The sequence below is a fragment of the Protopterus annectens genome, chromosome 3.part0 (assembly GCF_019279795.1).
Source record: "Protopterus annectens isolate FY-2018-M chromosome 3.part0, PAN1.0, whole genome shotgun sequence".
NCBI classification, from domain to species: Eukaryota; Metazoa; Chordata; order Ceratodontiformes; family Protopteridae; genus Protopterus; species Protopterus annectens.
In genome coordinates, this window is record NC_056731.1 from 1,605,283,352 (window position 1) to 1,605,297,218 (window position 13,867).

Here is a 13,867-nt window from a genome sequence, read left to right on the forward strand (position 1 = left end):
AAATGTAGGTTTTGTAAAACAGAATTGGAAACAGTTGCACATGCTGTTGCGAGTTGTGACATACTAATGTCAGACAGAAGGACTGTATACTGGAAGGCATAATAATGCGGCAAGACTGTTGCACTGGGGATTGTGAAAACATTACAATATTGAAGTAGATGAAAAACATTGGAAACCTGAGCCACGAAGCATCATAGAAAATGGTGACGTCTACATCACATGGGATCACCCATTACCAGCAGTTCAAAAGACATATGTAAGAAAACCAGATACAGTGGTCCAATAAATGTAGACAAAAGTAGCATTGTTCATTGAAATCACTACACCCAGTGACTACAGTGTCTTGCCTACGAGAGAGAGAGCCAAAGTCATAAAATATCAGGATTTGCAGACAGAAATGAGAGCAATGTGGAAGAAAGATACCCAGATATTTCCAAGAGTAGTAGTAGCAATGGGTATTATAACATAAAATCTACATTCGTATTTAGATATGTTACTGATACATGTAACTCCATATGAACTGCAGGAGGAGTCATTACTGGGCACATTGTGGGTGCTGCAAAGAGTACTTCTTTCTGACATCAAAGACTGAAACAATACTAATTTCATGAACTTTAATCATACTTTGACTTAGGAATGGGGACCATTCTCGTCATGGTATTAGAAACCCAAAAGACTTGGAGAAGTTAATAAAAAAAAAAAAAAAACAAATAATAAATGAAAAGGGGTGTGGGGGCAGATGCTCCCCTAGACAGTGGATATAGAAAAGTATCTCACTTTTTTTCTAAATTTTTAGCTGCTATTATTACATAAAATAGACTTGTCTGTACACACTTGTGCTCAGGCTATATATGAAACAAATTAGTTTTGTGCAATTAAGGCCAAGAATGTGTGTTTAGAGAAGCTGGGCTTCAAGGTATCACAGCAGACCCCAAAAACCATAATAAATTCCCTCAGTCTAAAAAGCATCAAACCCAGCTTGAATGGTAACAGAGAAAATGATAGCTATTAAGTACTGCTAAAAAGTTTACCGTACAAACCTTTATCCAAAGCAATTAAAAGTAAAACATTTAAATATTTTATAGGTTTTAAATAAAATACAAGAACATAATGAGTTCTGCCAATAGGAGCTAATCTGGTGTGGTCAAATAAATGAAAATATCACCCAATGCATTCATGAGAATAAAGAACAAGAAGTTTCATGATTTAACATTGAAAGTAAAGAAACCACAAATCCCTCTACCCTCAGCCTTTAAAATGCATTTGCTATGCCCAGTAAAAGCCACATCAGTGTGGTCTGCATACAATAAGAATGAAGCACACACCACTGACATTCTGAGCTCCTGTCAAGTGATTTTGCTATCAAAAATTCAAGCACTTGAAATGCCAGTAAAATAGTTTGAAAACTGACTTTTGAATTCTGCCTGTATTTGGCTGTGTAAGATCACTAGATATTTGCTCTTTCCCTGTTGCAGTGCGATCTCAGAGTTAGTATATATAAGGAGCAGGGGAGGCATGTCCCCTGTTTTTTTTTTACTCTTTCAGATTCAATATTTTTTCGACTTACCCCATTTTCTATTCAGAAATAAAAGCACATTTCAAGGCTCTAAGAAAATGCAACTGGTACACCTCTAGTCAGATCACTTAACCTCTTCAGTCCCTTCCATCTACAGACCTTACTCTGGCTCTATTTTTGATTTTTTCAACAAGACTTTTCTGATTTCCACTCTAAATATAATGCATGCATATATTCTGTGTTACTCAATCTGTATATAATGTCCTTTATCTATTGTCTTTATTCTCTAAAGCCAACTGTGATATTCACTTTGTATACATGTATATATTGCATTTAGTCATTCACTCTAAATATTTTTGTGTGACTATTGTGTTTTCCTTGGGCCGATACTGAAATCAGTTCATCGGATCAGTGCTCAAGCTCAATTAACAAATTCAAAATAAATAAATTAACGTCTAAATGGTCAACCTTTTGACAGTACGGGCACTGTTCATAGATTCAAGAGTACACATCAGGAACTCCATATATTTCAGCTTAAGAAGAGTGGAAGCCATTAGAAAAATACAGAAATGCAATTCTTACGTGACCAATACATTTATGTGCACAAAACAGTGACACTTCAAAATAAAATCAACATTAAAAAAGTCAGTCAGTGAAAATCTGTTGTTGCAGGGTGGCATGCCCCCCCCTACATTCATATACCTGCTGTAGCCTGGAGAAAACAGCACCATCTTTATCAAGTAAAGAATAGGAATTATATAAACCCAGTACACAGAAAAGTGACTTGCCTAAGGTTACCAGCCCTGCAGGACTGATATAAAAAAATCAATTGTATAGCTTTACAACAGGGAGAACACATGCAGAAGAGATATGGGACGTAATTTTCTCCTGAAGTATTATTTTTTTCCTCTTTTCTTTCTTTTTTAAATAAGACAGCATGGTACTGAAACCTATGAATCTACCACATCTGATTTTTTAAGCAACATTTTCTTATATATCACATATTCATTTTTACAAAACTGCATAACCCCATGCATGGTGCACTCATTATTTCAGTACTATTTGCTGCTATAACATATGTTTTTATAATACTCTAGCCTCTAATCAGACAATTGGTGCTTACATGCAGCCTTCAACAACTTGTCTTGGTTAAGCATGTAAACCCATATTTCACAAACAACTTTTGGTATCTACTTGATGTGCAGATTGATTTAACACTGCTCCTTAAACAAAAAATATTAAAATGCACAGAGTAACTATTCACATATATTTTATTATCACTACATTACAAATCTAAACAATTGGACCAGAGATTTCCTACATTATACTACAGTCAGCTTTCTTTAAACAGATCTACATCTAAGGTGCTTTTGTTTCATGATAGCATTCTCTTCAATCTCAGTTTCCAGTACAGAATCTTGTATAGCCCATACAGCCCATTTTTTTAACCAGGGAGTTCTGTTTCTAATAGTTCTTAGCTACATGCTTTTAATACAGGTAATCATCTTTTTTTTTACCTTATTTACTGATGTTTTGTCACTGGTTTTCTATTTTCTGGTTATGGTTTTCTTAGCCACCATTAAAATAAAAGTTAGCAATATTGTTGCCACCTTAGCACATATTGTTTTACACCAACTCAAGAATATCTCCATACGGAGGTTAAACTCTATTCCAAATATAAGACTTCATACATTATTCAAGTCATTTTTGCAATGAAACAACTTGGCATGTTCTAAAATATATGCTTCTAAGAACCTCTTTATGAACCATCATCTCCAACATATACCTCTTGTCAACGGGAACACTTTCATATTTTACAGAGGTATAGAAATATTTGTGTAAATATGTCCACAAAAATTTTAAATTTTCCAGATTTATTTACGTATCTAGGGATAAGACATTTCAGTCAACTGATCTGTAGTATCTCTATTCACTCACAATGTGCTACTTTTAATTATATACTGTACTATCATATCAAATTTAATGTTGCCTGACATGCTCTACTACCTGCTCTTTTCTGGTCTGCCATTTCTATTCTAGCCTCTGTTATAAAACCTACTACTGTCGGTTAATACATTTTCTATCCACGCTCTGCATACTTTCCTTTAATCTCTAAAACTAGACCTGTATATGCAAATTGGTCTGATTTCAATAACTCAAAAGTTTGTCTGCATTCCATTTTATTACATTAACTTCTCTTTTCATCTGCTCTCAAAATATTGGTTGTGTGATTTCTTTTCCAAATGGGCATTACATTTTCTACAGTTTTTTCTTATTACTATATACAAGATAGCCTATTGTTGGTGTTCTATGTTTCCAAGGTCTAACGTCCTTTAAAGTGAAAACAAGATTAATAGTTTTACATATACAAAGCTCTACATAATGCTCTTCATATTCCTTTTCTAATTCTCCCAAATGCCCATGTATGATCCTGTAGTTGCCTCATTGGGTACTATGCCTATAACGTAGTTTCTTTAGTGCATATACTTTGAGTCTTGAATCAAACATATTAACCTAAACTGCTTGGTTTTCAAATTAGGTTGTGTTAAACCACCCTATTTTGTCAGTGTTAAATTCCCCCTTAAACACATTCTCTCTCTCGCTATCCCTCCACCAAAAAACTCCTTAATTTCCTTGGTCATATTCTTCTACTTGATCGATTGGTTGATGCATACAAGCCTATAAGGGACCAGTGGAAATAAATCATAATTGCTAGCATCTTATTCTTAATGTCTTCAAACAGTAATTTCTATAGTACTGTGTATAATTTCTCCTCATATTTCTACAGCTGCTTGCTCACCAACTATGATGAAGTATGCTGGGACATAATTCTTTACTACAGCCTTTGTTTTTGCTTCATTTACATTAGAACTTGTTATACAAGTACAACATTTCTGCTTAGCAAATATAATTTTTATAACATGTTCTGGACAGATAACACACAATATTTACAGCCGCAAAGGGTGATATTTTCTCATTAGTATTTCTCCACTTTTGTCCAATTATATTAATTGCATTATGTTTCTAAGTAACAGTTCTATATACAAAGCAAACGGTGAAAAGTGGACAGCACTGTCTAGTTCCTCTTGTAAGGCTAAATGCTTTAGACAGCTCAGCACCATATGTTGCCCTAGCTTGAGCTCCTGTACAGACATTAAATGTCAATTATCTATGAACCTATGTCCAAATCTGTGGAAACCTAAACACCTCAAAAAATATTTCATAAATTCCCAATGCACAATGTCAGATACTTTTTGGTGTCCAAGCCTATTAAGTACATTATTGCTGCTCAGTTCATCCTCTGATTTTCACTGTTTGTTAGACTGTAAACACGAAGATTTATTTGGATTTATATTTTATTTTTTACCTTTGGTTTTCACAGTTTGAAGGAAGAAAGGGATAGCCTGTAGACATGCAAACACTATATCCCAAGAGGTATCGCCAGTTACAAATTCACAAATACTGTTGACAGGACACTTAAGAGCTTATATGAAACCATACAGTGCTGGTTTGTGATTTATTACAGGACTCGCTGGTACGAGACTTATTTTGATTTTTTTTTATTTGATTTTTTATCTCTGATTTTTACTGTTGCAACTAGGTGAGACAGGGAGCAATAGTGAGCAGCAAAAACTGTGCATAATCTAAAAGACATCCCTCATTTTAATGTGACTGACAACTGGTAGAGTAAGTCACGGTGACTACTTTTCCTTTGTATAAGGTTAGATCAGTGCACTTAATTTAATATTAACTTACTGTTTGTGTGATTTATTCATACACTGACTTAATTTGCTAATTGTTTTCATTTCTTTGAAGTCGGTGGTCACTTATTTTTGATTTTTCTTTTAAAATTGTTTACAGCTGAGAATGGATTCCTTAAATGAGTTTACCATTACTGACTTGCTAAAGATTAAGCATCTTCCCCAGTGCACTAAAGGTTATGTATACATAAAGGCAACACCTGATGACACTGGAGATCCAGTGTTTTAACAACTGACTTGTAATTCCTTTATCAACTGTAACTTTGCTGTGATTATCCGAATGTATTTTTACTAGACTGTACTTTGATGATGCTTTTCAAATGTATCTACCATGTATTTTATAATTGTCCTGTAACTGTTCAATATTGTACATTACGTGTAGCTTTACTGTGACTATCCAACTGTATTTTTTATCAGAATGTACCTTGCTGATGCTTTACAACTGTAGCTAACCTGTGTTGTATAATTGCCTTGTAATTTGTTCTATATTGTTTTGTATGTGGAGCTTTTCTCCCCAGGCCTCTGCTGAAAAAGGACATGTGCCCAGTCGGACTTTCCTGGTAAACAAATGTAAAATAAATAAATTAAATAAATAAATAACCAAAGCTGATGACATGACACAAGCTGTGGATGAGAACTGCATGCTTGCAAATGAAATAAGCAGTGAAAACTGTGAGATTAATAAGGCAAACAGTGATGAAGATCATTTCCTTTACAATAGTGTACAGAGTAGACATTAATGAAACAGAAGTGGGAGATTCTTTAAATCTGGTCAGAAATAATATACTAGTAATTGGAGATTCAATTATTTGAGGAACTGATACTTACATAAATACAGGATGCGAGTAGAGCCTTAGAATACCTTAATGCAAGGAAGTACAGAGCTGTTTTTATTCATGCTGGCACAAATGATATCTTCAAGGACTCTGTTAGTAGAGTAGCAGTGGTGGTACAGTGGTGAGCATAGCTGCCTTCCAAGCAGTTGACCCGGGATCGATTCCCGGCCAATGCAATGCAAGAAATCTTAGTACTATTCTATGAACTTGCATCCCTCTTACATGACATAGCTTGTACAGGTGTTAGGATGTATTTGTCACAAATCACATACAGAACAGAAAGTTAGGTCAGTGCAAATGAAAAGATTTTTGGGGTAAATTCCTACATGAATAAAAAGACATTTTAAAACCTTGATATGTGTATAACATGCAGGGCTAATTTTGGGTACAGATGTACTTAGGATGAAGTCCACTGGTGGATATATGCACACTTTGACATATCTGTGCTGATTGTTAATGCTAGGAGCATTAGTAATATTTTTTTATTGGAAAATTTCCGAAATTCACACAAAACTCATGTTGTTGTTATTTGTGAAACATAGTTAAAGAACAATGACTGGAAACCAGTTATGCCAAGGCAGAAATCTGTTTACTGTAATAGACATTCTAACAGAAAATCAGGGTGGAGGTGTTATGAAATGGATAAAGATTTTCAGACCTATGATTACTATCTGTTTGGTTAGAACACTAATGCTGTAGATTGTGTAACGGCAACAATTAGGACAACCCTGGAACAGATAAATTGTTGGTGTGTATAGACCACCAAAGTCAAGAGGTTATGACCAAGAGGAATGTATTCACTTCTTGCATGAAACACAGGACGGGAAAGAGTAGTAGCTTGTGAGTTAAATTTACAAGAACAGACTGGAATGGTATTAATTCAGTAACACATCAATAAGGAAAGCTTTTACAATGTATGTTCAGGAACAGCAAATTTTGCAGATTATAAACAAATCTACCAAAATATGGTACATACTGGGCATTGTTTGTGTTCCTAAGGAAAAGACAGTTACTTCATGTAAAGTTTTACCACCACTGATGTGTAGTAATCATGGAGTTATAAAGCTTAAATTACTGCTATTTAATTCTGCCAAAATGAAATATAAATCAACACCGAGAATATTAACAGCAGACTATATGGAAGCAAAACAGGTACTATGTAAAACTAACTGGAGTGATGTATTCAGTGGAAAAACTGCAAATGAAATGTGGCAAGTTTTAAAGGGGCGTTATTTGAATACAAAACATCAAAAATGTATAACATCAGGATCTAGGCACACAAAGTCAAAAGGGTATGCTTTTATAAGAAATGGAAATGAGGTTGAAGTATAACTTAAAAAAGTGGAATAAATGAACTGGACAGACAAATTAAGTAGTGTGAAACAAGATCAGAAACATTTTGAAAACTTATATAATGATATTGGACATAGTAAGAAGCCATTTTATAGATACATTTCATGTACAAATTGATAAAATGTGTACAGATTGTAAAATGCACAGTGGATATAAAATGTGTACACACCCCTTTAAAAAAATGCCAGGTTTTTGTGATATAAAAAAAGACCGCAATAAATAATTTCAAAACTTTTCCCACCGTTTAATGTGACCAATAATTGCACAATTCAACTGAAAAACAAACAAATCTGTTGGGGGGGGGGGGGTTATATATATATATATATATATATATATATATATATATATATATATATATATATATATATATATATATATATATATATATATATATATATATATATATATATATATATATATATATATATATATATATATATATATAATATATATATATATAAAGTACAATAAGCTGGTTGCATAAGTGTGCACACCGTTAAACTAATACTTTGTTGAAGCAACTTTTGAATTAATTAACAGCATTCAGTCTTCTTGGGTAGGAGTCTATCAGCATGGCAAATCTTGACTTGGCAATATTTGCCCACTCTTCCTTGCAAAAGCACTCCAAATCTATCAGATTGCAAGGGCATTTCTTGTGCACAGCCCTCTTCAGGTCACCCTACAGCTTTTCTATTGGATTTAGGTCTGGGCTCTGGCTGGGCCATTCCAAAACTTTAATGTTCTTCTGGTGAAGCCATTCTTTTATTGAATGTATGCTTAGTGTGATTGTAGTGTTGAAAGGTGAAATTCCTCATCATCTTTCTAGCAGACGCCTGAAGATTTTGGGCCAAAAGTGACTGGTATTTGGAACTGTTCATAATTCCCTCCACCTTGACTAAAGCCCCAGTTCCAGCTGAAGAAAAGCAACCCCCAAAGCATAATACTGCCACCACCATGCTTAACCGTGGGGATGGTGTTCTTTTGGTGATGCAAAGTATTGTTTTTGCTCCAAATGTACCTTTTGGAATTGTCCAAAAAGTTCAACCTTGGTCTCATCAGACCATAACAGATTTTACCACATGATTTTGGGAGACGATGTATTGTTTTGCAAATTTTAGATGGGCCTGGATGTTTTTCTGTGTAAGAAAAGGCTTCCATCTTGCAATCCTACCCCATAGTCCAGACATATGGTGAATACGGGAGATTGCTGTCAGATGTAGTACACAACCAGTACTTGCCAGAAATTCCTGCAGCTCCATCAGTGTTGCTGTATTCTCTTGGCAGCCTCTCTGACCAGTTTTCGTCTTGTCTTTTCATCAATTTTGGAGGGACGTCACTGTTGTCCCATATTTTCTCCACTTTTTAATGACTGCCTTCACTGTGTTCCATGGTATATCCAATGCTGTGGAATTTTTTTTGTACCCTTCTACTGACTGATACCTTTCAACAATGAGATCCCTTTGATGCTTTGTAAGCTCTCTGCGAACCATGGCTTTTGCTGCAGCAGGCAACTGAGTAAATGTCAGAAAAATCCTACTAGGACAGCTGAACTTTATTTGGGGTTAATCAGAGCATCTTTAATTGTTGGCAAGTGTGTACCCAAGAAGACCGAATGCTGTAATTGAATCAAAAGTTGCTTCAACAAAGTATTAGTTTAAGGGTGTGCACACTTATGCAACCAGTGTATCGTACATTTTTTATTTTTTATGTTTTTCCCCTAACAGAGTTGTTTGTTTTTCAATTGAATTGTACAGGTTATAGGTCACAGTAAAGGTGGGAAAAGTTTGGAAATGATTTATTGTGGTCTCATTTTTTTATATCACAAAAAACCTGGCATTTTAAGAGGGGTGTGTACAATTTTTATAGCCACTGTATTCACAAATACAACAGATTACAGAAAGATTTACAAAATGTTAAGCATAACAGTTTAGCTCCACAAAGGGAGGTGATAAATTGTGCTAGTAACAAAGATAAGTTCAGATGTTGAAATTAAATTAGCCTATATTGAAAAGAGCTAAGCAATCTGGACCCACACAAAGTGCAGAGAGGAGACAGAAGTGGTAGTAATGACCTGACTTTAGCATGACCCTAACAGCAACATTATATATGTTACTTACTAGGTCATTTAAGTATGGGAAAATTCCTCAAAATGGAAAATAAATACTTGTAAAACCAATCTTTAATGGAAAGGGGAATAGGACAAACCCAAAGTCATATAGATCTTAATCTTTACTTTTTTGCTGTGGAAAAATTACTGTCAGAATTGCAAAGAGTGGGACTCGAAACCATGTGCTGAAAATATACCTACAGCATGATGTTCTATAATAATGTAAGAGCTATAAATGAAACATTGTGCTGTGATGTTATTTATATTGACTTAATGTCAGTGCTTTGTGTAGGACCCTATCAAAAACTGATCAAAATGTCAGAGCTAGGTATTACTGTAATACTGACAAAAAGGATTTGCTGCATGACCTACAAACAGGACACTGCAGGTATCACACAGCAAATGGACAGATAAAATTCTAGGTTACAGTTAGGGTGTCTCACAGGTCCTGGGCCCTTACTTGTCTAGGTTGTATCCTTCAGATCTATCTTTTATGTGAGGTGTAGAAACGGGTAAACTGATTGTATCTGTTACAGCTGGGACATGCCTGCAAAAGGACTTGCCTAAATTGGCCATTTGGGCACAGAAGAATAATACGCTGATAAACACATCAAAAACTAAGCATATGAGATGACAGAGACGTACACTGGAGGGTCAATACTTAATGCAGCACAGTGTTTGAAACTGTAGATCCATTTAACAACCTGGGCATAAGGGTAGATCCAGCTTTGAGTTATTCTGAGCATAATCAATCAATTTGTTAATAATAGTTATAAAACTATTAGTTGTACAAGGAAATAAATGATGAAATTGTTGATCGTAAGTTACATTAGACCCAAATTCCAGTAATGAACAATAATATGGAAACCTTACAAGAAATCAAACCGAAGAAAATTGGAAAGTGTATAATGGATATATATCAAGGGCATCCATGGATGTCAAAATATAAGTTATTATTAAGGATTAAAATATTTGAACTCATAGATATTTAAGAGAAGAACTTAAGATATAGGGCATTTAGAGACAACTACCTCTGCGCATGTTCTGGAGTGTCAAAGAGTAGCAGAGAATCATCAAACTATGCAGCAGATTGGGGTCTGAAAAAAAAAAACAGAAGTCAGCAAGCAAAGGAGAGTAGTACTGCTGGAATTGAATTCATCCTCAAGTTTTGTGAGTGCCTTCACAAGGTGGACCTGTTTTTCACAAAATTTCACCAAAATGGCACTGACATATAGACTGTATTTTACATAACATTTATCATGGACAGAAGTAGGTTAAAAAATAAAAACGATAGCTGGGTGCACAAGACCCAGGATAAAAAGTTCCCAATCCTGGTAGGCGCACTACTGCCAGGACTGGAAAAAATAACAGTGTAGAATCCTCAAGACATGGAAACATTCCTACAACGGGGCTAGGCCAGGCCAAGGGGGAGGATGGCCCTCCTGTTGTAGAAGGAAGTAGCAATCCACAAAAATCACAAAAAGTGATGGGCCAAAAAAGAGCTATAATGACGGAGTGGACTAATGAGGATAAAGAAATTATGTATTGTTACTATTATGCAAATGGCCCTGAAATTCCAGACAGAAGACATGCGAAAAGATTAAGAGAAAAATTATAGGAAAGAAAAATGCTTCCACTAGACAAACTATCAGAAACTTCAAACAAAAAAATTTGCACTCATTAATACAACAGATTTATGAAAAACATTCTATAGCCCACAAAATTTTGAAGTGTTTGGAAAAAAGACGCATCTGAGGAAGTGTGGAAATATAAAAAAAAATCTAGAGACTTTTGAATGGTATAAAAAAAAGAAATATGGACATGGAAAAGAAAGAGATCTGATATGGTACAATATTTATGCAAAGGGGAAAGCCAAATTAATCAACACAAAAAGGCAGCCCCAAAGATATTTGAAGAGAAATGCAGGCAAAGGCATCCAGATATGGAAAAATTCACAATAAAAAATAAGATCACAAAGAGGAAATGTAGAACAGAAGATTAGTAATGTAGAAGTTAAAAAAAAAAAAAAAAAAAAAAAAAAGAGAAGTTTGATAAAACAAATGAACGCAGTAATTAGTACTGTCCATAGAGATTCATGCGATATAACAGAAGTAAACAGAATATACTACTGTGCAGCTAAATTAATGGATAAAGTCTTACCAAAAAAACACAGGGTAGTAAGGGAATGGAAGAGGATAAATCGGATGCCATCATGGAAGTACTGAATAGAGAAAAAAGTTATGTACTCACCATAACGTTCCATCTGAGTAGGTAACTTCATTTGTCTGCAACCTGTGGGTATTGGATCCGATTCGGATCCGAGCCGGCAGCTTTCCAAGCCTACAGATCCAAGCTCCAAGCTCCTCCCCTTACCCATAATGCCCTGCTACCTCCTTGTAACCCTCAGATCGAGTTTGCCAGAGAAGGCAAAAGAAAGTTTCTATAACCTAGTAATCCTTATCACTTTGCAATGGTGAGGACTGAACAAGGTATACACAGGCTCGTAACTAGCAAACCATAGGTCCGGGGGAAGGAGGGAGGGCCGGTTGCAGACAAATGAAGTTACCTACTCAGATGGAACGTTACGGTGAGTACATAACTTCTTTATCTGAAGTAGTTAACTTCATTTGGTCTGCAACCTGTGGGACAGAGTCCCCAGCTACCAGAAACTTGGGAGGCCCTTATGGAAGGATATTTTGGAGCACTGCGGAGCCAAAAGAAGCGCGTCCTCTGGATATGAGATCCAATTTATAGTGTGAAATGAAGGTATGTGAAGAAGCCCAAGTTGCTGCTGCACAAATGTCATCTAAAGAGACCCTTGACCAAAATGCAGCAGAGGTAGCCATGGATCGTGTAGAATGGGCTCGCACTTTTAGGGGCTCAGGACGACCAGAACTTTTGTAGGCGAGGAGGATACATTGGGAGATCCATCTAGCTAATGTAACTTTAGTGACTCGCTTCCCAAAACGTGATTTTGCAAAGGACACAAAAAGTTGGTCAGATTTCCTGATATCTGCTGTTCTGTTCAGGTAGAAACGTAGCTGTCTGTGAACATCTAAACAATGGAGTCTGTACTCTCCTTTATTCTGAAAATTTGGAAAGAAGACCGATAGATTGATAGACTGATTGATATTGGCCTCTGAAGAGACTTTGGGCATGAAAGAGGGATTAGTCCTGAGGGAGACCCTGTCCTTATGAAAGATGATGTATGGTGGCTTACAGCAAAGAGCGTGAAGCTCTGAAAGTCTCCTGGCAGAAGTAATGGCAATCAAGAAGATTGTCTTCCAAGATACATACTTTAATTCCACTGTGGCCGCCGGTTCAAATGGGGGCCCAGTTAAAGCATGAAGAACTATGGTAAGATCCCATGGAGGTACTGCATCTCTGATCGGGGGTCTTAATAAGAAGGCTCCTTTCATGAATGATTTACAGATCTTGGATGAAGCCAGAGGTCCTGAGCTGTTACCAAAGTGATAGTGGGAGATAGCCGCCAACTGGACTTTAATAGTGGACGCACTAGCTCCCTGCTGAAAAATATGTGAAAGATAGTCAAGGACTACTGGGACGGGGGCCGTGAAAGGATCTAGATTCATCATCTCTGCCCAAAGGGAAAACAGTTTCCAATTACTCTTGTAGATCTTTCTGGTGAATGGTTTGTGAGCGGCCATTAGGATGGCCTTAACTGAGGAGGATAATCCGGGAGTCCTAGCCATTAGGGGAACTGGATCAACCAAGCTGAGAGCTTGAGATTACCCAGGTCGGGGGTCTTGAGCCCCAGGGAATGGGAAATCAGATCCGGACTTGGATCTAAGATCCAGGGAGGATGTATTAGATGAGACCGTAAAAGTAAGGGAACCAAGTCTGGCGAGGCCAGAATGGGGCTATGAGGATAACTCTGCTCCCCAACCGATGAGCTTTCTGTAGGAATTTGGTCATCAGAGGAAGAGGGGGATAAGCATACAGAAGACCGGATGGCCAAACATGAACTAGAGCTTCTCTGGGGGCTTCCCCTGGTGGGGGAATCAGAGCAAAGAACTCGCTGCAATTTGTGTTTGAAGGCGAAGCGAAGAGATCGCAGCAAGGTTGATCCCAAGCGAGGAATATTTGGTTCGCAACTGTTGGGTTCAGAGACCACTCATAAGGTGAGAGGATCGTTCGACTCAACCTGTCTGCCAAGATGTTTGACCGACCCGGAATGTGCATTGCTATGAGAAAGAGGTTGGTGGAGATCGTCCATTCCCACACTCTCATGGCCTCCCTGCAAAGAGGATAGGATCTGGTTCCCCCCTGTTTG

At 36.6% G+C, this 13,867-nt stretch overlaps 1 protein-coding gene and 1 non-coding gene across 2 annotated transcripts in view; one reads left to right on the forward strand and one right to left on the reverse strand.

Moving 5' to 3' along the window:
* Positions 1–13,867, reverse strand: part of STK3 (serine/threonine kinase 3) — a 3,088,627-nt gene that overhangs the window by 1,133,106 nt on the left and 1,941,654 nt on the right. The window lies entirely within an intron of this gene.
* Positions 6,218–6,289, forward strand: TRNAG-UCC. Its single transcript has one exon. It is a non-coding gene; the product is annotated as a tRNA-Gly (tRNA).